Source organism: Choloepus didactylus, chromosome 2 (genome assembly GCF_015220235.1).
Source record: "Choloepus didactylus isolate mChoDid1 chromosome 2, mChoDid1.pri, whole genome shotgun sequence".
Classification (NCBI taxonomy): domain Eukaryota; kingdom Metazoa; phylum Chordata; class Mammalia; order Pilosa; family Megalonychidae; genus Choloepus; species Choloepus didactylus.
In genome coordinates, this window is record NC_051308.1 from 137785111 (window position 1) to 137809626 (window position 24516).

Here is a 24516-nt window from a genome sequence, read left to right on the forward strand (position 1 = left end):
AAATGATCTATTCAACTTTTTATAAAAAGCTTCAAAATATAGGAATTTTGTTATGTGGTGATTGATATAAAGGACTTGTTCCTTCTGGCCATAAGTAACACATTTACTCAAGAACCACATTACTTACAGATAATATTACCAAGAATCTTTCTGCAAGAAAAATATTTCCGTATCTTTTCTAGGAGGGAGGAATCTTTAATATGATTATCTAAGGATAGTAAGATAATAACAAAATGAATTATAATTGCTAGCATTTATTGAGTTCTAAGTGCTGCACATTATATTAATATGCATTATTTCAGATATTATCATAGCTCTATTAGTTAAGTATTATTACTATTGCCATTAAAAGTGTTATCAGTAACCTCATAGTTCAAGTGAGAAAACAGGCTAGAAAAATTAAGCCAGTTTAGTCACACAGATAATAAGTTATTTAGCTGGGACATGAACTCAATATAGTCTGTGCTGATAACTATCCTGCTATTTTGAAAAATAAAATTGAGGTAATACATATTTTAAATATTTTAATAGTATGCAAAATTGCCTTTACAAAGGTACCAATTTGTACTCTCTCTGGTAGAATAATAGTATATCACAGTACCTTTCAGGATATTCTCACAAAAAATTGATATTATCAAGCTTTGATTTTTTACTTTTTAATAGTTGAAAAATTATTTCTCCTTTTAATTTGCATTTTCTAGATTACTAGCAAGGCTGAGCATCTATTCACATGCTTTTAGGCCATTTAGACTTCGTTTTTTGAGAAAGTTTCTTAATTTACTTATTTGTATTTCACCAATAACAATTTAAAGTAGCTTACAACAAAAATACATCTATTGCCATAATAATTTTAAATAAAAGTGAACAGGGAAGCAGACCAGAAAAAAATAAAACTAGAAGTAGGGAAACAGAATCTCTTGAGGTAAACACAAACGTCCAGACAACAAGAACATCTCTCTCTCTCTCTCTCTCTCTCTCTCTCTCTCTCTCTCTGTGAAAACAAAACAGGAAATCATTTGTTATATGCAGTCATTATTGGAAAGACAATAGCAGTCTTAAGTGAAGGTAAAGCTTTCTCTAGAACTAAGTCCTAAAAGAAATATTTCATATAGAAATTTATCTGAGATTAAAAATAACAAGACCACTACTAAACAAAAATAAAAACTATTAAAGTATTATAACAAACTATAGAATGTTTAAGAGCTTGGAATATAGAAGACAATGACAGTAGAGCATAATAGTGAAGTTTAACTTCTGAAGCCAATCCCCTGAATTTATATCTTGCTATCTCTGCTTACTAGAAATATGACCTTGACCTTTAATTTTTACATGTATTTCATATTAGTGAATTAAAAAATATATTTCTTACATCATAGAGTAGCTGAGAGAATTAAAAGACTTGCATTGTTTTCTATGGCTTTGTTTTGTTAACATATGTAAAATCCTTAGAATACTGCCTGCCTCTTAGTAAATGCTAAATAAATTTTAGCCATAATATTATTATACTAGACCTGGAGCCATAAAGACTATTTGATTACCTCAAACATAGGAAAGTTTTAGCCACAACAAACATGATAATTTCTGAGTAATAAAAATACCTACTCTGAAAGACAATGCAACCATCTTTTTTTAAAAAAGATGCAGGTTTTTGTCAACAACAGGAAAAGTCACTTAGTGCAAAAAATTATAGCATGAGTCTATTATACAAAGAAAATATATAATTAATTTTTTAAAATTTTATAATGAAATTTTATTGAGATACATCCACATACCAGATAATCATACAAAGTGGAAAATCAATGAGTCACAGTATCATCATATAGTTGTGCATTTGGTATGACAATCAATTTTTGAATATTTTCATTACTCCAAAAATTGTAGTATATTTCATATGAGTACATGAATTTGTATAAATACAAAGAAAATTGCATTAAGCTCCCACAAAAAAGTAGGGATTGAATCAGGATTAGAGATTGTGCTCAATGGAAATTTAAGCCTAATCTATAATGATTAAACATTTTTTAACATGGAAAATATACATATATTATATACATAATAATATTTTTAAATGGAAAAAATAATTCCACAGAATATGCAGCAATTAATTTTATAGAACCATTTGATAAACTCTTAATCCAATGAACACTTCTGTATTATTATCTTTTAATTTTTGTTAAGACGTCTTAAGTCCTAACATGTAGACAATTTCTGTAAAGGTAATGAGCTCTCTAAATGCGCATCTGATCAAGTTAGTGAAAACATTATTCAACTCTGCTTGTTCTAAAATTAGTGAGGTTATGTTAAAAATCTCTCATTAAAATTGATTTTCCTATTATTTCTTACTATTCTGCAATTTTTTGGTTTTAGCTATTTTTTAAATTTTATAATGAAGTCTTGTTGTGATATATACACATACCAGATAATCATCCAGAGGTACAATCATTGGCTCTCAGTATCATCATATAGTTGTGCATTCATCACCACAGTCAATTTTTGAACATTTTCATTACTTCAAAAAAATAAGAATAAAAATAAAAAAGAACACCCAAAATATCCCATACACCTTATCATCCCCCATTATTTATTTATTTATTTATTTATTTATTTATTTATTTATTTATTGTCTTTGTTTTTTTTACTCATCTCTCCATACACTGGATAAAGAGAGTGTCTGTTGCAAGGTTTTTGCAATTGCACAGTCACACCTTAAGAGCTATGTAGTTATACAATCATCTTAGAGAATCAAGACTACTGGATTATATTTCAACAGTTTCAGGTATTTCCTTCTAGCTCTTCTAATACACTAAAAACTACAAAGGGATATCTACATAATGCAAAATAATAACTTCCAGAATGAACTCATGAATCTTTTTGAAATATCTCAGCCACTGAAACTCTATTTTGTTTTGTTTCTTTTCCCCAATTTGGTCCAAGAAGCCTTTCTCAACCTCACAATTCCAGGGCAAAGCTCATCCCTGGGAGTCATGTCCCACATTTCCAGGGAGACTTACAACCCTAGGAGTCATGTCCCACATAGGATGGAGGGCAAAGAAATTATCTGCAGAGTTGTCTTAGAGAGAGAGGCCACATCAGAGCAACATAAGTTCTCTAGGGTTGATTATAATTATAAGTAGGCTAGCTTCTCCTTTGCAGGAATAAGTTTCATAAGGGTAAGCCCCAAATTCAAAGGCTTCACCTATTAAGTTCATGGTCCCCGATGCTTGCAAGAATATCAGGAACTCCCCAGGTGGGGAAGTTTAATATTTCCACATTTTCCCCAGTCCCTCAAAAGGTCTTTGCAAATACTACTTTTATTCTCTGAACAAATTACTCAGGGATGTATCAGGACATCTCACTTACCTGTACAAACCAATAAGATTTCACTTCCTATTCAAGGTTCCGTATACTTATTGTGTTCAAATAAACTGACCATACAAGTTAAATTAGATTGTGTGCTACAGAATATATAAATTAAGCAACAAATAATCATCTCTTCCTTTGGTCTCACATAGAGGTTGAAGTTTTAAAACATGTCAATATAGTCCTTTACCCTTTAGTCTGAGTTCCTTTAGTCCTAACCTGATCTGCTTCATTCATATCTCTAATTGAAGCCTGATCTCTTTTTCAGCATTTTAATAAGTTGCTGAATGAAGAATACTGACTTTCATAATGGCAGAAGTCTAGCTCTGAGTCTCAGGTTTCACATAGATACCTGAATTTCCAGGGAATGACCAGGTTATACAAAAAGAGCACAGCATCTTAGAACTTAGAAATAACCATAGCAACTCAGGAATAGATGTGACTGCTTTAAGAGCTTACAGTCTAGGAACCTTTACTTTTATCAACCTTCCCTTGATAACCTATGCTCTTGAATTCAAATTCTCAGACTTTGTACATTATATTTAGTCCATGATAGTAAGGCATTATAATATTAGTCTTTTCATTTCTGGCTTATTTCACTTGACATACTGTCCTCAAGTTTCATTCATCTAGTTGCATGCCTCACAACCTCATTACTTCTAACAGCCACTCAGTATTCCATTGTATGCACACACCAAAGTTTTCTCTTCCATTCATTGGTCAATGTACACTTAGGCCACCTCCATCCATTGCAAGTCATATATACTGCCTCCATAAATACCAGTGTGCAAATGTCCATCTATGTCCCTCTCTTCAGCTATTCCAAATATATTCCTAATAATGGGGTTGCAGGATCATATGGCAACCCTATATTGGCCTCCTAAGGAACCACCACACTGCCCTCCAGAGTGGCTGCACTATTCTACTTCCTTAAAAACAGTGAATAGTTACATCCTTCTCTGCATATTTTCTCCAGCACTTTTATATTTCTGCTTATTTTTTAAGCAGTTTTATTCCCACACCATACAATCCATCCTAAGCAAACAATCAATGGTTCCTGGTATAATCACATAGTTATGCGTTCATCACCACAATCAAAATGAGGACCTTTCCATTTCTTCTGCAAAGAAAGAAGAAAAGGGGAAAAAAAATGAAGAATAAAAAATAAATAAATAAATAAAATAAAAAGGAGAAGCAACAATAATCCCAAGAATCCCATACCCCTCCCTTATATCCCACTCTTAGCTTTTATATATTTCTGACATTTAGCTTTTTTATATTGCCTTTATTACATTTCATGGAAGTACATCACAATGTACTGTTAACTGCAGACTCTAATTTTCATTGATTGTATTTTTTTCCATATACCACCCCATTTTCAACACCTCACAATGTTGCAATTCATTTGATCTCCTTCATATAAAAAACATTCTTATATTTGTACATTTAATCATCATCATTGTCCACTCTAGGTTTTGCTAAGTTATACAGTCCCAGTCCTTATCTTCTATCTTTCTTTCTGGTGTCATACATGCCCCTAGCCTACCTCCTCTAACCCTACTCACACTAATCTTTGTTCAGTGTACTTACAATACTGTGCTACCATCTACCATTTTCTCTTTTAAATTTTATATATCTTATCTTATTTTGTTTTTTCTCTTTCTCTCTCTTTTTTAACCTTACTGATAGTCTTTATTTCTACACTCCAAACATCTCCCTCCTATATTTTCTTATCTGCCTGTAGTGCTCCCTTTAGTATTTCTTGTAGAGCAGGTCTCTTGTTTCCAAATGCTCTCAGTGTCTCTTTGTCTGAAAATACTTTAAAGTCTCCCTCATTTTTGAGGACAATTTTGCTGGATATAGAATTCTTCATTTGCAGTTTTTATCCTTCATTGTGTTAAATAAATCATACCACTGCCTTCTTGCTTCCATGGTTTCTGCAAAGAAATCCACATATAGTCCTATCATGCTTCCCTTGTATGTGATGGATTGCTTTTCTCTTGCTCCTTTCATAATTCTCTCTATCTTTGACATTTGACAATCTGATTAGTAAATGTCTTGGAGTAGGTCTATTCAGACATGTTCTTTCTGGGATATGCTGGCTTCTTGGATCTGCAATTTTATGTCTTTCATAAGAGATGGAAATTTTTCTGTGATTATTTCCTCTATTATTCTTTCCATCCCTTTTCCCTTCTCTTCTCCTTCTGGGACACCATGATACATATATTCATGCACTTCATATTGTCATTCAGTTCCTTGAGACCTTGCTCACACTTTTCCATTCTTTTCCCTATCTGTTCGTGTGTAGGATTTCAGATGTCCTGTCCTCTAGTTCACTAATTGTTTCTTCTCTTCAGATCTGTTGTAAGTCCCACTTTGTTTTTCATCTCTTCTATTTTTCCTTTCATTACCATAATTTCTGCTAATTGCTTTTTCAAACTTTCAAATTCTTCCTTATGTTCACCCAACATCTTCTTTGTATGCTTCATCACTTCTGCCATCTCTTCACTCAATTCATTGATTTGATTTTTTAATTGATTTATCATTTTTGTTTGAACATCTTTAATTAGTTGTTCCAATTCCTATAACTTGTTTGAAATATTAGTGTTCTGGATTGCTGATGCTGCCATTATGCAAAGTAACAGAAATGGATTGGCTTTTATAAAGGGGGTTTATTTGGTTACAAATTTACAGTCTGAAGGCCATGAAAATGTACAACTTAAGGCATAAATATGAGTACCTTCACTGGAGAAAGGCCATTGGCATCCAGAAAGCCTCTGTTAGCTGAGAAGTTACATGGGTGGCATCTACTTGCTCCAAGGTTGCATTTCAAAATGGCATTCTCCAAAATGTCAATGTCACTTTTCAACAGCCATCTTCAAAATGCCTCTCAGCTGCAGCAGTACTGAGCTCCTTCTGTCTGAACCTTTATAGGGCTCTAGTAAACTAATCAAGACCTGGGCTGAATGGGCAGGGCCACACCTCCATGGAAATAATCTAATCAAAAGTATTACCCACAGTTGGATGGGTCACATCTCCATGGAAACAGCTTAATCCAAAGATTCCAACTTAATCAACACTAATATATCTGCCCCCACAAGATTGCATCAAAGAACATGGTGTTTTGGGGGACGCAATGCATCCAAACCAGCACATTCCACCCCTTGGGCCACAACATGACATGACCTTTCCATATACAAAATAAATTCATCCCATCACAATATCAGAAAAAAACTAAATCATTTCAGCAACAATAGGTAAGTATGAGATCCCATCAAAATCAGTTACAGGCATGGTCTGTCCTAATGCCAAATTCCCCTCTAGCTGTGGACCTGTGAATCTTATAATCAGTTATCTGCTTCCAATATACAAAGGAGGGACAGTCATAGGATAAATGTTCCAATTGCCATAGGGAGAAACTGAATGGGAAACAGGGTTCATGGATCAAAACAATTCCTAAAACCCACAGGACAAACTCCATTGGATTTCAAAGTCTGAGAGTCATTTATACAAGAAATGTTTTATCCTTGGGGCTTTGGAGAGCAAGGGTCCAACCATTTCCAAGGGTCTTTGTGGCAGCCCTTTTCTCTCCAAATGCTGTAGTGAGTACTCCGACATATCCACACATGTGAGGCAAATGTTCTCCCCTCTCCAAATAGTGTGGTGGTCTCCAGGCTCTCCCCAAACCCCAGGGAATGTGCTGCACCCTCTCTGAAATCTGGGGGGCAACATTCTTCCTACACATGGAGGCAGAAGGCCTGCCCTCAAGCTCTGGGGCTACTTCACCCTTTCCTTGTACATGAGATACTTTGCTCTTCTCGCCCAAGATTTCTTGACTCCAGACCTCAACCTCCATGATTCTGTCCTTTAAGGAATTGTTCCTTCAATTTGTTCCTTCTCCATCCCCTCCAGTCCAGAGCACCAGTGGTGCTGTCTATACAGATCTTGCAAAAATTTTGTAGACTTGGCATACAGTTTACAGAGGTCAAAGCCATCAGACAATAGGACTTTCCACAAATCCTTTCTAGATAAAACCATCTCCAATCCTGGCTTGTACTGAAATGGCAGTTGGGTCCCATGTTTGGTTAAATCCTCACATAGGGCTGTAGCTTCTGGGGTCTCACTGTTTGGAAGCCCAGAATTTTCCACACTATCAGTTTCTGGTTTCTTTGTAACCAAGAGTTCAATTCCCAGTTATCTCTGTCCTCTCACATTTTACTATAAGCTACAAGGAGAAGCCAGGCTACAACCTCCACATGTACCCTGGAGATGTCCTCAGTCAAGTATCCCAGCTTGTCACTTTCAAATTCTGCCTTCCATCTGACACCAGGACACAACTTTGCCAAATTCTCTGCCACTTTAAAACAAGGATCACCTCCTTTGTTCTAGTTTGCAATGACACATTCAACATTTCTGTTCAAGGCCTCAGAGCTATCTTTAGAGTCCATATTTATACCAACTGAATCTTCAAAGCCATTCAGGCCTTTCCTATAAAGCTCCTTACAATTCTTCCAGAATTTTTCCCTTATCCATTGAAAAGTCCATTCCAGCATGTTTGGTATTTGCAAACTCAGCAGCACCCCAATTCTCTGGTACCAAAATCTGTTCTTGTTTGCTAATGCTGCCTTTATGCAAAATACCAGAAATAGATTGGCTTTTTTAAAGGGGGTTTATTTGGTTACAAATATACAGTCTGAAGGCCATGAAAATGTCTAATTTAAGGCATCAACATGGGTGTCTTCACTGGAGAAAGGCCATTGGCATCCAGAAATCCTCTGTTAGATGGGAAGGCACATGGCTGGCATCTGCTTGCTCCCAGGTTGCATTTCAAAATGGCATTCTCCAAAATGTCAGTGTCAGCTTTCAACAGCCATCTTCAAAATGCCTCTCTCAGCTGCAGCAGTACTGAGTTCCTTCTGTCTGAACCTTTATAGGGCTCCAGCAAACTAATCAAAACCCATGCCAAATGGTTGGGACCACACCTCCTTGGAAATAATCTAATCAAAGGTATTACCCACAGTTGGGTGGGTCAAAATCTCCATGGAAACAGTTTAATCCAAGGATCCAAGCCTAATCAACACTAATACATCTGCCCCCACAAGATTACACCATAGAACATGGCATTTTGGGGGATGTAATACATCCAAACCAGCACAGATAGTTTGTTCCTTTGACAGGGCCATACCTTCATTTCTCCTCTTGTGTCTTGTAATTTTTTGTTGGTGTCTAGGCATCTGGTTTCCTTGGTTAGTTTATTCTAGAGGTTGTTTTCACTCTTTTACCTAGGGTTTCCTTGTTGGTTGGCTTTGTTCTCTATCTGTTCTTTGGCATTCAGTTCAACTTATTCTAGACTTCCAGCATAGCTTCTGTTTAACTGATCAGGATTTTTCAACTCCTGTAATTCTGGTTCTTGCCCTGCTTATATGGAAACTTTTTTTTTTTTTTTTTTTTTTTTTTTTTTTAATTTAAGAGGGTTTACCCAGATATGATTGACCTCAAACAGATTTTTCCAGACCAGACAGGCCCAGGTCTCAGGATGACAGTGTAATCAGTGACTTTCCTCTGAGGCTTCTAGACTCTGTATTTTTCCTATTCTGCCCAGCAGGTGGTAATTGTTAGCCTGAAGCTCCCCACTGGCATAAAGAAGTGCAGTGCATTTAATCCTCACCAGACCCTGTCTCTGCCAGGGGTGTGATTGAGACTGAGGGTGAGTCAGAAGCCAAGCTTAAGCTGTATCTGTTTTGTTTTTTTTCCCAAGTCCCTAGTGTCTGAATTCTCTGAATGTGGGCCACTACTTGAGCTGGGCTCTACCTCCCTTTTATTCAGGTAGATATGCCCTTTAAGAAAGTATCTCCTTCTTTTGACTCCTTAATTTGTCTTTCAGACCTATCTTTACTCCACCCTTGCCTTGTTCAGTGCTGACAATTGAAAATGCCTGAGGTTTTCTCTTATTAGCTATGAGAGAGAGAGAGAGAGAGAGAGAGAGAGAGAGAGAGAGAAGGAAGAAATTCCCCTTTTGTGGTCACTTGCCAGATCCCAGTTTCACTAGTCAAAATCCAGAGTTGGTGTCCAGCTCCATGTGCCCATTTCTTGGGGCACAGCCCTTTTCCAGTATTCTGAGGTCAGCTGACTCTAAAAGCCTCTGTTTCTATTTATTTCATTTTATAACCATTAGCCTACCTCCTCTCTGCCAAGAGAGACATCAGGGTTCCTTTCCTGCTTACTCCATGTTTATCTGTGCTCATAGTTTGTATTCAGTAGTCAAAATTTGTTAATTAAAATCACAATTGGAGCTTGGTTGAGCTACCTTCCTTTTCTCCTAGTAGTAATTACTTTCTCCCCCACAGTGGAGCATTCCAACTCAGCCTGTCTTACCAGTGGCTGAGGGGCACCAGCTCTGCAGTTTGGGTGGCTTTTCTTATATTTCTACACTGTGGTCTCAGCCTTTTCACCCACTCTAGATTGTTGTATGATGTTTGTTTAGTCATGGATGTCTCCCAAACAGTTGTTCCAGACTATTCACTGGTTGTTCATGGGTGTTTACTAGCTTCTCTAGAGGACTAGCTAAATTCCACACATCCCTATGCTGCCATCTTGTCCTGCCTCCTGGTTTTAGCTATTTTGAAGCTAAGTTGTAAAATTAATAAAATTTACAGTTATTGATTTTCTAGTCAGATAGTTAAACATTTTACCTTTGACATTGAATTGGCCTTAAATCTATTTTGTGTGATACTAATAAAACTGTATTAGCTTCCTTTGGTTATAATTTGCATGGTGTATCTTGTTCTAGCCTTTACCTTTACCTTTTCCCTACCTGAATTTGTTAAATCCCATCCAAAAATGTCTGTCTTTAAACAGAAACATTTATCTATTTATTTACATTTAATGTAATTATTAATATAATTTGGTTTGAATCCACCATCTTATTATCTCACCAATTCTTTGATTCTGTTTTCATCTTTCTTCCCTTCCATTAAATTGTTTTTTATGAATTTATGTTTTAATCTCTACCACAATAGAAATTATATACTGTTTCTACTCTATTCATGGTTAATTGAAATAATACCATGCAGATTTTCAGAGTCTAAGTTAATTAATATCTATGTCCATTGCCATTTTAGAATACTTCTACCCTGTAAACGTTATACCAGGTAATAGTTATTGTTTTTATTTTTAAAATGTTTCATATTTTTAATCCTGCAAGTCATTGATTTTTCAATACAGTATTCATTTATATTTACCCAGAAATTTAACACTTACTTTGTTCCTGACTCTTCTTACATATCAGAATATCCATCCACAATTACTCTGCATACCTAAAATATTTCCTTTATAATTTCCTTTGCTGAATACCGACCGAGGACAAACTACCTTAGTCTGAAGATGTCTTTATTTTGCCTTTATTCTTTAAAACTATTTTGTCTGTGTGGAATTATGAGATAAAATGCATTTTCTTTCAGCAATTTGAAGATATTCTGAAGACATTTGGCTTCCATTTTTCTTGTTGAGAAATTAGTGTTATTACCATTCCTTTGAAAAGAATCCTTTTCCCCCTTTTTCTATTACTTTTAAAATACTGTCTTTGTGTTAGGTGATTTTACTATGCTATGTCTAAATGTGGTTTCCTTTTATTTGTTCTTCTTTCATGGGAATTTGCAGTTTGATTTTTTTTTTAAATAAAATCCAGAAAAAACTAGAGAATTTTAAGGCATATGTTTTTTCACCTACTGCTTGATTCATTTGCTTTTTCTAATTCTTCTGGAGATACAATTCAGCCTATAGTAGTTTTCACTCTATCCACCATGACTCTTAATCTTTCTCCCATATTTTCCACCCTTTATTTTCCTCCCTGAGTGGCATTCTGCATTATTACTTTGGAGATATCTTTCAATTCACTAACTCTCTCTTTAGTTGGTTCTAATCTGCTGTCAAAAGTGTCCTTTTTTAATAGACTATAGTGAGATATAATTTACTTGCAGTAAATTTCACTAACTTTCAATGTCCAAGTCAATGATTTTGACAAATGTATTCATCTGAGTATACAGCATGTAGTTGAGTCTCCCCTTTGTTCAGCCCATTAACATTTACTGTAATTATTGATATAATTGAATAAAAGTCTACCATTTTGTTTCCTATTTGTTCTTTTTTGTTTGCCTTTTTGCCACTTTATCCTATCTTCTTTTGTGTTTATCAAGTATTTTTTAGCGTTCCTTTTTCCTCTAGTGGATTCTTAGCCTTATGTCCATTTGTTGTTTTTATTGGTTACTCTGGAGCTAATAATATGCATTCTTAAATCATCAGACTGTATTTAATGTGAGATTCTAACAGGTTAAACATCCTATTCCCCTCTTCCCATTTCACTCTTCACAAATGTAATAACTTTACAGCAGTTTAATTCCATTTAATCACTTCCTGCCCTTCTGTGATCATTGTCATATCTTTTGCTTCCACAAATGGTATAAATTGCTCCTCTCAATGTTAATGATTTTGCTTTGAATGGTTATTTTTTAAATAATAAGAAATTAAATATATTGTTTGCCCACTTATTTGCTATTTCCTATGCTCTTCTTGCCTTCCTGTAGATCATTATAATAAATTTTCACCAAATTTGGAAGTTTTGGGCCATTATTTCTTCAAAAATTTTTCTGCCCCCATAGTTCTTTTTGTTCCTTTGGAATATCAATTACACATTATGTATATGCTTGATGGTGTCTCAGCAAATTCATATTTGATTTATACATTTTTGTGTTTTAACAAACGCATACACTATATAACCACCTCCACAACCAAGATATGGAATGTTTTCATGACCCTCCAAAATTCCTGTGCCCATGTTAGTCAAGCCGTTCACCCACCCCTGACCCCTCATCTGCTTTATGTCACTAGTTTTTCCTTTTACACAAATTAATGAAAATTGGATCATATGGTATGTAACTTTCTGAGTCTGGCTTCTTTTATATACTATGATTGCATTTGAGGCAAATGCATTTGTGATAAACCCATGTTGCATGCATTGATAATGTATATTGTGCATAGATACTATATCAGATGAAGGACATCCCATTTTGGAATACGATGAATATATGCACTATAAATATCCATGTGCAGGTTTTTGTGTGAATATAGTTTTTTTTTCTTCTTGGGTAAATACTTAAAAGTGTGATGGTTGGGTCACACATAAGCGTATGTATAATGTTATAAGAAAATGCCACAAAATGTTTTTGCAAAGCAGCTGTACCAATTTGCACCCCCACCAGCAATGTATAAGAGCTCTAGTTACTCTGCATCCTTGACAGCTCTTGCTACTGTCAGTTTTTTAAAAGCATTTAAGAGGTGTGTGGTGATATCATACTGTGCCCTTATTTTGCATGTCTTATGACTAAGGATGCTACGTATCTCTTCATACGCTTATTTGCTACTTGTAAATCTTCAGTGATATATGTTCAAATTTGTTGTCCATTTTTGAGGGTGGCTTTTTGTTTTATTATTGAATTTTTTTATTTACCTTTTTATTAGCAAAGTCTTGGGTTTACAGAACAGTCTACCATCTTGCCTGCATAGTTTCCGATGAGAAATCGGAATTTAGTCTTACTGAGGATCACTTTTATGTGATAAATCACTTTTCTCTGGCTGGTTTCAGAATTCTGTCTTTATCTTTGACATCTGACATTCTGATTAGTTTGTATATTGGAGTATGTTTACTAGAATTTATTCTGTTTGGAGTATGTTGCACTTCTTGAACATGTATATTTATATCTTTCATAAGAGTTGGGAAATTTTGGGCCATTATGTCTTTAAATATTTTTTCTGCTCTTTTTCCCTACTTCTGGAACACCCATGATGCATATGCTTATGTGCTTTGTGCTGTCACTCAATTACCTAAGACTCTACTTAATTTTTTCTATTTTTAACTATCTGTTCTTCTCACTGTGTGATTTCAATTGTCCCATCTTCTAGTTTGTCATTTCTTCTGCCCATTCAAATCTGCAGTTATATACCTTTAGTGTATTTTTAATCTCTTCTATTGCGCCTTTCATTCTCATAAGTTCTGTGAAGTTTCTGTTTATACTTTTAAGTTCTTTATTCTTACAAACTGTGTTCTTAACATCCTTTATATCTTTAGGTATATATTCCATCACCTCCTTGAATTGATTTACAAAATTTGAACTTCTTTAATTAGTTGTTTCAAACTCTGTATCTCTACTGAAGCTTTCATTTGTTCCTTTGAGTCATACCTTCCGGTTTCTTAGTATGGTATGTAATTATTTTTTTTCTTCTGATGTCTAGGCATATGATTATCTTTATGAGTCAACTCTGAAGGTCAATTTCTCCCTCTTTTCTAGGATTTTATTGTTGATTGACTCTGTGTTAAGGCTTTTCTCTGATGCTTGGTCCAACTTATTCTAGCCCTTCAGAGTAGCCTGTTTAACTTATCAGATTTTCTCAGCTCTTCATCTGATTCTTCTCTGGATATGTGGTATAATTTTTAAGGCTACACTTTTTCTGTAAAAGCTTCAACTCCAGGAGAAAGCTTCCTTTCCTCTGTTCCTTTTCCAGGAATCTTTATCTGTTGTTTATTTTTGTGCAGGATTTTCTCCTCAGCTCCTGATTTGTTTAAATTCTCTCCCTCACTCAGTGCCCTATTTTCCTTACACTTTTCAGTTCTGGGACCCTCCTGTCTTAACACCAGTTCAGTTTACTCCTCCCCTCCCCCTCTTATTTTGCTTTTATCCCTCTCTGAGTGGCTTTTCTGCCTCTGGTTTCTTCCCTGTTAAGGGTATCCTACCCTTGGGAGCTAGATGGAGTCAATCCAGAAAGGTGCGTCATTCTAGAAAAATCTGTTTTGCATTTAGGTGGTCCAGCCAACAGAAACTAGATTGAGTGAGGGCACAACACTTCTTACCAATCTTTCTATCATTGTCTTCTCCCCACCACCCCCACCAAGCATCATTTTGTATGCGGCACTCCTTGGTGGCTTGGTGGCTTGTGCTCTGCCCTGGGTTCCTGTGCCTGGAGACGCACTCATACTTCTGTGAGTGCCTCTATAGACCACGTCCCTGGTCCGAGGTGAAGGAATCCAGGCCACTGCCTCTGAGCAACAACCAAGCTGCTTGGGACTGGTGAGGGAGAGGGAAGGGAACTGTTAGTACAGGAGTTTTTATCTTTTTCTTTTTCTTTGATTCAGCATCTGTGGAGCCCTTCTCCGGTCTCTACTGCCCTCCAGCGTTCTAAGCAAGTAGCATTTGTCCTTTTATTTCCTGAAACCTCTGGGGAGGTTTTTTTCAGTGGATGTCTTAAATTGCCATGTTGATGACATCCTCTAGTGTATTTTTAATGTGAGCTGCTCCCATCCTTTTTCTGGTGTGGTCACTTCTGCAGCAATGCAGCTGCTCATGTATCTTCTTGATCATACAACTCCAGTCCTTATTATTGAGTTTGGAGAGTTCTTTACATATTCTGGATACAAGATTTTTGTCAAAAATATGCTTGCCAAGATTTTGCCCCAGTTTCTGGCTTTTTTTCATTTAACACTGTTCTTTGAAAAGCAGATTTCTATTTGATGAAGTGCAGTTTATCTATTTTTATTATTTTACGTATCATAGTTTTGGTGCTGTACAAAGAATGCCTTGCCTAGGCAAGGTCACACAGATTTTAGTCTGTTTTCTTCTAGAAGTTTTAAAGCTTTATATTTTACATTTATGTTTACAATCAATTTTGAATACAGTCAGGCAGTGTGAGTTATCCAACCTTAATATTGTATCTTCTGACCCATGTACATGTCTGTCCATTTATGTAGGTCACCTTTGATTTTTTAGTAAAAATATGGTACCGTGTTTTCAGATTACAGGTTCAGCACATGCTTCAGTAGATTTATACCTACTTATACCTCAAGCATTTCATAGTTTTGGCATTATTGCAAATGGTATTTTAAAATTTCAAGTTCTAGTTGTTCACAGCTAGTATACAGAAGTGAATTGACTTTTGTATATTTACCTTTTGTTTTGCCATTTTGCTAAACATATTAGCTGTAATTTTGCTAATTCTTTGGGATTTTGCTACATAAACAATGTCATCTCTGAATAGGGGAAATTTTGTTTCTTCATCTCCACATTTGTATGTTTTGTTGTTGTTTTTTTTCTTCCTTACCCATTGCACTGGCTATGACTCTTATCAGTAAGATGTTGAATAGGAATAGTGCGCATCTACTTGCTTTGTTCTAGATCTCAGGAGGAAAGCATTTAGTACTTCATTAAGTATTAAGATAGCTGTAAGTTTTCTAGACACTTCATTGGATTAAAGAAGTTCTCTCATTCATACTTTGCTAACAATACTTAACATGACCAGTTTAATTTTGACAAATGCATTTTCCTCATCTATTAAAATGATCATGTACTTTTTCTTGTTTACTATGTTTCTAACAGAAATTACATTGATTTTCAAAGTTGAACCACCCTACATTTTCTACTTGGCCATGATTCATAGCCCTTTCTATATGTTTGATTCAACTTGCTAACACTGTTTGTGATCTTTACATCCACACTCATGAGAAATAGGGGTCTGTAGTTTTCTTGTACGTTGTTTTGTCATAGTATCAGGGTGTTACAGGTCTCTTAAAATGAGTTTAGAAGTGTCTATTTTCCTAAGAGTTTGGGTAGAATTGGCATCATTTTCCTTAAATGGTTGTCAGAATACTGTTACTGATTTCTAATATAATGCAGCTATGATCACAGAATATACTTTATATGATTTGTTAAAGTTTTGAATTCATTAATGTTTATTGTTCAGAATGATTTAGTTCAGTTTTTAGAAGGAACATGGATGGTGAGGGCAGATATCTTACCTTTTTTTATCCATAAAGCACAGATATTCATATAATGCAAAAACCAGGTATGTAACATAATGTGGTATTAAATTTGCATGGGAGGCAATTATGAAAAATGTCTAAAAATGCTATGTGGGGGGAAATAATGAAAAAAAGATTAACACTGAATTTGAGGTCTTCCACTTTTTATTTTCATTTAAATTGTGATATATTTATCACACAGTAATGTATAAAAAATTAAGACTCCTTGTACTCAAGAACCCGATTTAATAGATGTTAACATTTTGTCACAAATTCAATTTTTCTTTTTTTTTAAAGAAAGCACAATGCAGAGCTACACACTCACCCTCAATCTCATTCTCCTCCATCTTTCCCTTCCATAGCAGAGACTTAGTTTCCTGTAGTTGGTGTGAGTTTTCAATGTTTGGTAATTCTTGATTGTGTACTGGATTCCCAACTAGGTTTATGTTAGTGCTGTATCTGTACTACAGTTTGCTTCCAGACAGTGTCACCATAGGATACATACTAGCTTAATTTCTTGGGGTAGGAACTCTATTGCTCCTGGGAATCATCAGTTCTATCTCTTAAGTTCCTAACACAGGCAGTCAGCTCCCAACTATACTGATCAACCCTCCTTAGGTCAGTATTTTTGTTTTTGTATTAGTAAAGCTAAGTAAATGTAATAAAGGGTCTTATTAACTTACAATGGGGAAACTTCCCTATTATTCACAAAGTGTTCTCATAGGGTGACAACGATCAAATAATAACAGTATCTAAGCACTCAACACAGTGCTTTTTAAATTTTAAGTGCTTAGTAAGTAATGATTCACTTCCTCTGAAAAACCTAAAGAATATCTCTTGCCCTTGACTTTGAAGGAGTCTCATAGTAATGTGTTCAGCAAATGCTTTCCAAATCATCTAAAGCAGCAACTAGAATGCTATCGCCTTTTGTTTCATTTATATAAGATTATGCTGATTCTGTACATATTACTAACTTTAGGAGGCAAAGCCACAACTAGGGTGACATCAGGAAGAAGCACTTGCATTGCGTTGGGGGTGAGTGATTCCTTACATTTGTATCCTCAGTGTCCCACACACCTCACCTAGTCCCAGCCTTGGTAGGAGACATAAATAGAAAACCACAATACAGTAGGAGTTTTATTGTAGTAACATCTGTTTTTGGCTGCCTAGTGCCTAGTTTGCTTCTTTGTATAACAATACCATATTTTCCTTTTGAGAACAAGCACAGCACCCATTCTCATTCCACATGGTTTAGATGAAACTTTGCTGCTCACTCAGAGGTGGAATGTGATCCATACTTGGCCAGTTAAGAGTACCAAAGCCCTCCAGCTGCTGTGCTGGTTTGAAAATTGAACAAGTCTAAAAAGCATCAACATGGAGATGAAGTCCTAATAATATAATCTGAGCCTCTAACAAAAGCCCTATATAACAGCTATCCTACAAATGATTTTTTCAGTTACTTTAACCAATATATTTTTTTAATAAGCAGTTTTTAGCAAGTTTTTCTGTCACATGCAACTACAAAGAGTACTGAGAATTAAATATACATTATCTTATTTCTCAAAAGTCCTGAGATAGGTATTATTATTCCCATTTTACATATGAAAAACACAGACTTAGAAAGGCCAAGTAACTATTTTAAGGTATACAGTTTATGTTGTATACTAAGTGATAAATAATCCAGCATGGATACAAAATAGAATGAAAAGGGATAAAGAAAGCTATCAATATTAAAAACCAGGCCCTTTGCTTAATACTAATGTCACAGTAGGGAATACTGATTAGATTCTAGTGGATTTTTTAATTCAATGACAATTTTGAACACAATGTTTTGTATTCTGGATCATATGGATAACCACCTTTTAAGTTTTCAAGTCACATTCAAGCTTGAATAGTTTGAACAGCTGAGAGCTTTAACTTTTAATGTAAGACTTCTGAAAGAGGGATTCATAAACCCTGGAGTCTGCAGACATTTACAGATCTCAAGTATGAGACTGTGTTTTAGGCCAAAATGAGAAAGGAGAGACTAAAGACAGCAAAACTACTGCTTCTGAAACCAATATAGGACTGTTTCGGTATTTAAAAATTCTGTGAAGTCTTGTTTCACAAAGCAGTGGCAGACATGTCCAAAATTATTCCAAGGAGATATGTTCTACTTAATTCAGTCTGATACTCATTGACTCTCCAGTTTATCTTCAAGTTAGAATGAGAAGACAGAACTACATAACTCCTCTACTAGAAGTATTTACTGTCTAGTTTGAAAGATGAAATGTATATAACAGCTACACCAAGATACAAAGTAGAATATGGAGGATACTGTAGGAGTTACAAAGTGCTTTAGCAAAGAGAGATATATGTTAACCGCAATTAGGAAATTTGGGAGGGGCAGGCCAGCGAAAGTTCATAAATAGATTTAAGGGCAGAACAGAAGCCTCAGTAGAGTTGACAGGAAGACATTTCAGCTAGAAGAATCAGCCTCAGAAAAGTACAGAAGCAAGAGGGGATGGTACACGTAGTATGAAGGCTGAAGAATCATGAATAATCCAGTACAGTTAGAGTGAAGGGGCATATAAACCTAAAATTAAGGCTGTCATATATTAACATTCTTAAAAACCATAAAAAGAAATTGAGAAATTTGAATTTTGTTATGTTTCTCTGGAGATTTGTAACAATAAAGTTGCTTTTATTCTAGAAATTAATGAAACAGACTGAATTAAAAAAAAAACTATTTCATGTGACATCATAGTAACTAAAATATATTTCAAAAGAACATAGTAGATTAGCAAAGAGTTCAGATTTAGGTATATCTATATTTTAATTGTATTTTTGCAAGTAGGAAGCTGAAATTTACCTTCCTCAGTTGGGAAGGATTACAATTGGTTGTACAATCAAATGTAAACTTGATAGAAAAATTTAAAATCACAAACTGAAAGATCTCTTTAGTAATACAGATAAATTCCTATTAAGCAAGGAAGAATAATTTTTTGAAAATATATTAACAATTTGCATGCTGTTTTTCCTTTCCCCCATATTTCTCCTAGCCAGAGAAAAAGCTCTTCATATGTTCAAGAGATAACCCATGAGAGCTACGAAATTCAGGAAAGAGAAGGAAAGAAGGAAAGAGGGAAATAAATACCTTTGAAGACATGGAGATAGATTTTCACACTGTAAAAGATAACAGCATATTTCAAAAAATACACCCACTACTTGGAAATGGTATACAGCAAGAAAGCATCAGGACATAAGAGAGAATAATATAAACAACAGTAAAATCCAGGCACTATTCTAAGTGTTTTGTATGTGCACATTCACTTAATACAACTTTATGAAGTGGGCATGAGGTTGAGGATGGTTGTGGGCTAGCTATAAGGTGGTTAAATCCTATATACCTATATTATTAAACCTGCCCAATATTCCTAGGTTCCAAGTATGGAAGCAAAAGAAGTGCTGGAAGTAAAGGAATCATGAGGACTAGAACAAAGGGTGTCTCAGCAATAATCAAAGTGGAAGGATGACTGAAGCCTTGTTTAAGATCTCAGGATTTTTATGTAACCCTGGGGATTGGAATGAGTTGAGAACCACTACAAAAAAAGTTTATTTTTATTGAGAATTTATACACCAGACACATTTTCAGTATTTTATATTCATCAAATCATCTTGACAACAACCCAAAGGTAGATACTATTATTATGCCCACAGATCTTGACTCACTACTCCTGTCATAATTGTAGATAATTTCAAAACCCACTTAGATGATCCTTTTGTGATACCTCTGCTTCTCAGTTTTGTGATTTCATCTCTTTCCATGAACTTGCCTCTAACCTACTCCTGTATTCATATCCTAGTAATATACTCCCTCCAATATTCTCAATTTTATGCACCCCATCTTGCTTTTTCAACCTCTCAAATTTCTAGTTCCTACCTCTAGTAAACAACCCCAAAATATCTTAAACCCCACTGCAATTTACAATTGATTATACTGTTTTTCCACTGTACTTTCCATCCTTTATCTTTTCATTTTGCTCCTTACCCAGATTACTTTCCATGTCCCTTCTTTATAATCATCCATTCCCTTGTACACATCACCAACACCTTTTCCATTCTCCCCCTTTGTTATATTCACTTGGGAAAATTCTAATGTTGGTTAAATCTAATTCCATTACTCAGTGACAGCACCCATCTGAGTTTATAACTGGAAGGGAAAACAAAACTATGTTGACTGGACTCATTTTAAGCTGACAACCACAAACTTCAGGTGGGAACTTAGGGACGGCCTGGCAATCCTTCTAAAAGTCTGTTCACTCCCTCACTTTTCTAGATGTCTATTTTACAACTTTTTTCTTGCCACAACCCTCTAACACTTCCTCCGTCTTCATGACTTTGCTCCCTATTTCACTGAAAAAGCAAAACAAAAAACCATAAGAGAACTTCCACATGCTCCTATTCTATCTACCAAACTAAAAACATCTAGACTTATGTAACGGCCCTTCCTCCTCTTTCTGTTAAGGAGCTATCTGCATGCCTATCTTCACAGCTAACCCTTTTATTTGTACACCAGTTTTATGGCTTCAGCAATTTTCCCTCTCCTATTGGATCAGTCCCTTTAGCATACAAATCTGCTATATCTTGATCCTTAAAAAAATTTTTCAAAAACCCTCTTGATACCATAACCCCCTCCACTTACAACCCATATCTCCATTCCCCCTTTAGAGCTAGACTCCTTAAAAGAACTGTCTTCAATTCTTACTTTACTCATTTCCTCTCTACCATTCCCTTGAATATTTCCCTTCACTCCTTCCATCAATCAAATCAGGCTGTCGAGGTTTAAGTCACGAATGTTGCGAAACCCAGTGTTCAATACTCGGAACTCATCTTACATGAATCATCCAGATTTGACACAACATTTGCTCACCCCTCCTGCCTGATATACTTTTTTCACTTGGCTTCCAGCTGTTCCTCCTCAGTCTTCTTTAATGGTTCCTTACTGACTTCACATCTAAACATTAGCATGTTCAAGGGTCCACTTCCCCATATTTCTAATTTCTATCTTTAATATTCTCACTCTCTTCACTTTGCAAAGCTATGATTAAAAGAGAAGTTGTGATTCAGAACAGCATTCCACCAGGAGACCTGAGTCCTTGAGCAGTAACTCTAGGATGAAGTTGTTGTCACATATTCACAGGACAATATCAATAAGAACAAGCAAAATAAAAAATATCAAAGATTTCTACTTACATATGGCTGAAACTCATTTTACTAAGAGAACAGAGTGATTTTATATGGGAAATATTTTCACCTCTGAGTGGTAATCTGATTGTATTTAGGGACGCAAAAATGGAAAATTAAATTAGGGCAAAGATACAAATTCCCTAAACTTTGAGAAACCCCTTAACAACAATAAAAAATACATAAGGAAAAAGAAACACAAATGCAAACAAAATCACTCCTAAAATAATTATAACTTAGAATTAAGAGTACCGTTAAAAAAAAAAAGGCTGCATGATGTCCAAGAATGAAAAATGGCAGTATCTATAATCATAAAAGAAAATTAGTATTTAGTACTCTAATATTACCTTAAAAATGTGTATGATTACCAAGTTATACTTTCATAGATGCATAAAACAGCATATATAAAGAAAAATTAAGAACACTACTTATTGGAAAGAAAATAATTTATTATATATGAGGAAGATGATTAAAACATGTAATATATCACCAATAAACTGTTCTAAATGCATATAGATTTAATTTTTAAATACATTTTAAAAGCTGTTACGCACTGTTCCATAGTCCAGGTGGCCAATTTCTTCTCCTCAAAATTGGAAAATACTTGAAAGATATGGAATTCAAAAAGAACCTAAAACATGATAAAAGGCCATTAATAATCAAGATTATAAAACAGTTCATGTTTTAAAAATAACTAAAAGCTAGAATTTATACTTAGAAAATTAGTGAATCATGTCAAGACAACAAAATTTTTAAATATCTAACTAAACAGCATATACAGAAACTGTAATTTATAACATTAAAAAATAAAACATTTAACTCTCCCTATAAAGAAACAATTGTAATTTCAGTAATTGTTTATGACCTCTTGGGGTGACAACGATCATTAACAGAATTTTGAATTATTTTTACAGTACTAACAAGAGCAAAATTTGCAAGAAAGAAATGTAGACGCTCTAGTCCTCTATTTTCCTACTTAGAAAAGGCTGGATGGCTAGGCTGGTATTAGGCGCCTGACCATTTTACTCAAAGTAGTATGCAAATTGGTCTGTTGTCAGAATTACTAGAGGAATCTTTTTAAATTAAATTCTTGGGCTCCATTTCCAGATTCTGATTCAAAGTTCTAAGCTGGAGCCCAGGAATCTTTATGTATAAAAATTCCTTCTTGGTAGTTCTCAAACCTTGGTTGCACATTAGAATCACTTTGAGGGGTTTTAAAAATTCTGATGCTCAGGCTACACTCCAGACCAATTAAATCAAATACTCTGGGGGAGGGACCCAGGTATCAGTATATTTTAAAAGGTTTTTTGTTTTCTTAAAATCAGATTTTTTTTTTTTTTTTTTTTTTTTTTTTTTAAGTTCCCCAGATCATTCCAATGTGCAGCCAAGATTGAGAACCACTGGTCTAGCTTAGTCTGGTCATCAACCAGTTTGGAAACCATTGTTCTTACATATGTACCAGGATAGTTTCTTTTCACTTAATGTGCTAGCCTGAGTCAACAATGTCTTCTCCCTTTTGTGGTTTTAATTACATTTTTTTGCTTTGTTTTGTTTAGAGAAAAAAGAAAAGAGAAAAGTTACTTCCACTTGCTAGCTATATCTCAAAGGAGATTTCAATAGTAAGACCTCAGATGTGAGGTCTGCTACTCTTACTTGGAATTTACATAGAAACCCATTTAATTTCAAAATCTGTACTTTTTAAAAGAAAAATAATTCTTTCTCCAATCAAATTTTACAACATGTTACATAGAATACCTAAACAGATATGTCATAAAACAGAAAGCATGTTACTGAATTAGGTGTAAGAAATACACAAGTAGAGGAAGCAAGACTACATTCAGTGTTAAAGCAAATGTATATAAATAAAGTAACTAAGTTGACCTGATTCACTAACTTTCCCTGGAAAAACTACCTTACTTAAAGGACAGCTAGAAAATTCAACAACAAATCTAAAAACTGCATAAGAGATTTGTTCAATCTACACAGATATGTTTGGAAATATTTCATTCGAACAAAGTGTAAAAAAATATTGCTCAATTTTGATCACTGAGTGGGGGAGCAATGAAACATTTTTAGGAACAAAACAAAACAAAACACTGCCCCAAAAAGGATACGACAAGAAAGGATACACTTTGCATGACAGTATTACAGCAGTATTTACGCAGGAATGCTTCTAAAGAAGAACAGCAGAATGCAGTTTAATTTTTTTCTTATTTTTTTCAGCATTAGATTTACAAATAAATTATTTTTCAATCACACACTGAAAACTGCTTATTTTTCACTTTTCCTCTAAGGTACTTGTAAGACTACTGACTACATCATTATAGATATTTTACAACAAAATACAAATATTCAAGACCTCACAGAGAGGTAATAAACATTAAGTAAAATTTTCTCTTATTTAATCATGATTTTTTTTCCAGCTAAATATGAGTAATTTCAACCCATTTACTTCATCTTCTTCCAGTTTAAAAGGCAGAAAAAATTAAAATAAAATAAAAAATAATTTCCAGTCAACATCTTAAATCAAAGCACAAGCTTTAGAATCTAAAAGGCTTAAATCTACCTTTTTTCAAATTCTTAAACTACTTAAGAATGCACTAACATTACTTGTTTAAAGGACAAAATATGTCATTCCATATGCATTTTTGTGAAGTCTGCTAATAATCAAGTATTTTATATTCAGATCTATAGAATCATACGTGTAGAAAATTTAGCTTAAATGTTTACTTTGGAAATTCTCAGTGTAGTCACTGGACTAGCGGACTCATCCTGGGAACTCAGTAATGCAAACTCTGTGACCCTTCCTAGGGTAACCAGCTTGTCCCGTCTTGCCAAACACTTTGTCAATTTTAACACTGATAATCTGGTGTCCTGGGAAACCCCTCAGTCATAGTCAAACTGGAATAGTTGGGCACCATAGGCCCTCACCCCTGAGGGTGAATCAGAAATTCTGATGGTGGAGGGCAGCAATCTGTATTATAAAGCCCACCAGGTGATTCTAAATACATGTTAAAGTTTAAGAACCACTGCTTCACCCTAGGCAGAAATGGTAAAGACAAATAAAGATACATTTTCCTTATAAA

The 24516-nt window shown here is 34.8% G+C and overlaps 2 protein-coding genes across 6 annotated transcripts in view; both read right to left on the bottom strand.

Moving 5' to 3' along the window:
- The window catches only part of AMY2B (amylase alpha 2B), a 43485-nt gene extending 21378 nt beyond the window's left edge, over positions 1 to 22107 (bottom strand). Inside the window, exon 1 of the mRNA XM_037826512.1 lies at positions 21985 to 22107. The gene's annotated coding sequence lies outside the window, so the exon portion shown is untranslated. The remainder of the gene's footprint in view (positions 1 to 21984) is intronic.
- Positions 19787 to 24516, bottom strand: part of RNPC3 (RNA binding region (RNP1, RRM) containing 3) — a 31929-nt gene continuing 27199 nt past the window's right edge. For 3 of the 5 annotated variants that reach the window (XM_037826511.1, XM_037826509.1, XM_037826510.1), the window contains one exon: positions 22757 to 23603. The gene's annotated coding sequence lies outside the window, so the exon portion shown is untranslated. Of the gene's footprint in view, positions 21734 to 21780; positions 23604 to 24516 lie in introns of those variants that run through there. The other 2 variants (XR_005215289.1, XM_037826508.1) reach the window with 2 other exon arrangements.